The sequence below is a fragment of the Limulus polyphemus genome, unplaced genomic scaffold, assembly GCF_000517525.1.
Source record: "Limulus polyphemus unplaced genomic scaffold, Limulus_polyphemus-2.1.2 Scaffold78908, whole genome shotgun sequence".
Lineage (NCBI taxonomy): Eukaryota > Metazoa > Arthropoda > Merostomata > Xiphosura > Limulidae > Limulus > Limulus polyphemus.
In genome coordinates this window covers 36-2,069 of record NW_013744504.1, presented here as the reverse complement: position 1 = coordinate 2,069, position 2,034 = coordinate 36, and the positions used below count along the sequence as shown (strand labels likewise).

The following is a 2,034-nucleotide window of genomic DNA, read 5'->3' as shown; positions in this document are numbered from 1 at the left end:
CTAGATAGGGTAGGCTGGTGTATAAAAGAGGGGAATGTAATGTGTGTGGAGACAGTGAATATTTGATCTGCAGTCAGAAGTATTATTGAGCACGTTCGTTGTTATAGCGTTTGTTTAGCGCGATTGTTGAAGTTGAGTGTATCGGTAAAGTTATATTCGGAAAGAATAAACCAGTTTTATTAAGTAAAGACTTGTGTCGTTAAAGTTTTGTTGGAACGAAGTTACGGAAAAATCAATTAACAAACGGAGACGTAACAGTACAATATAACAATATATATAAAATTACGTCTTAGGTAAATGGTAGAGTTCCATCCCGTGGCGAACTACATTATCAACCCGCCTGGGCTTTCTATAGCTGATGTGCAGATCTTAGTTACATCTATCTATCTATCTATGTATACGTGTATAGATATACAAAGTAATTTTTAGATTAGCGCGTTCAGCTCTCTTAGATTGCAAATGTGTTTTTGGTCAGTTCTTATTTCATGTTTAATTAGTGACTTACTATTTTTGTTTCATCGCATGGCGTAGTTTTTGTTTTGTGTTTTTAAACGTGGAACTTACTTTATTAAGTCCAGAGCTTCTGTTGAAGTTAAAGCTGATGAAAGCCTTATCTCTAAGTTGCATACAGAGGTCTCAGAGGAGAATTATTTGATAGTGGAGGTGGATCGTGGTGTTCTTCTTGAACCTGCTACCTCAGATGACGAGATTATTCGATCACGCTCTTTGTCTACTGTTGCTTCCACATCGTATTGGAATTAATATTATTAAATTGAGGTAAATTGATAAAAAAGTAACAACTCTGACATATTTAAAGATTGTCAAATTAATATCTTCTTTGAATTCTGATTAACATCTTGTCTTCTATATTTCAGAGTAACTTTCTCTGATAGTGTTCGTCGTACATCGACCATATACCAGGCTCGAACTCTGATATGCAAAGTTTCTTTAGACTTCGAATATATAGAATCATCGATTTATAAGGCTTCGAAAAACGTTCTTTTTGAAAATTGAGAAAAGATCATTTACTGAAAATGCTCTAGGATTATGTTTTTTCTTCCTTTCTCTTAACTAGCACGTTATGATATGTGAAAGTCTAATTTAATCAATATACTCTTAACTTTAGAAACTAAATTAAATAAATTTGTTCAGTAAGTGATTGTGGTGTAGTGGTAATCACATCCGCCTCACACGCGGAAGGTCCCAGGTTCAATCCCTGGCAAGCACAAATTTCTTATTACGTGTTTAATTAGTGACTTACGGTTTTTCATTTTGGCATGGTGTAGTTTATATTTTGTGTTTTACAAGTGTGAAAGTTTTTCAGTTAGTTTATTACCTCCCGAGCTTCTGCTACTAGAAGTTATGACAGTGTTTGTGGACTCTCCTAATATTAATCAAGAAGTTATGCAAGTTGTTATTTCTCAGTTTGGTACTGCTTCAGTTTCATCTATTGTCACTTGTCTGGGGGAGACTATGAGGTTACATTTATATTAAATTACTATGTTGAAGTTGTGGTGCATTCTGAGTTGACTATTCATGGCAAATAACTCACTGTTGAAAGCTTTATCTCTAAATTGCATACAGAGGTCTCAGTGGAAAACTATTCAATAATGGAGGTGGAGCGTGGTGTTCTTCTGGAACCTGCTACCTCAGATGACGAGATATTCGATCACGCTCTTTGTCTACTATTCCTTCTTCTGTCGGATCGTGGTAAAGTGTGTATTGCAGGTGCTAGTGAACGATCTAAAAGTTTGTCTACTGATTATGATCCTGAATTTCCACCATTGAAGCAGAAGGTCGACGGTTAGTCTACTTCTTCATCGCCTACAACTACTATGAATGACGTCTCTTCCTCGCACCGTTGGATATACACAGAAGTGGTGTATATGGAAGTGGGGACTTCGCCCAGTAGTGAGCAAAGAGGTTTTGAACTTCCTGATATTTACCGGAGTGAAACTTGTTGATCTCGTGAGATATATAGTTTTATATATTGTTGGTTAAGCAAAACTACATTAGACTATCTGCTGTGACCAC

General features: G+C 36.1%; 1 non-coding gene across 1 annotated transcript; it reads left to right on the top strand.

The window, feature by feature from the left end:
* The first annotated feature begins 1,155 nt into the window (after nucleotides 1-1,155).
* Trnav-cac lies at nucleotides 1,156-1,228 on the top strand. Its single transcript has one exon. It is a non-coding gene; the product is annotated as a tRNA-Val (tRNA).
* The last annotated feature ends 806 nt before the right edge of the window (nucleotides 1,229-2,034 follow it).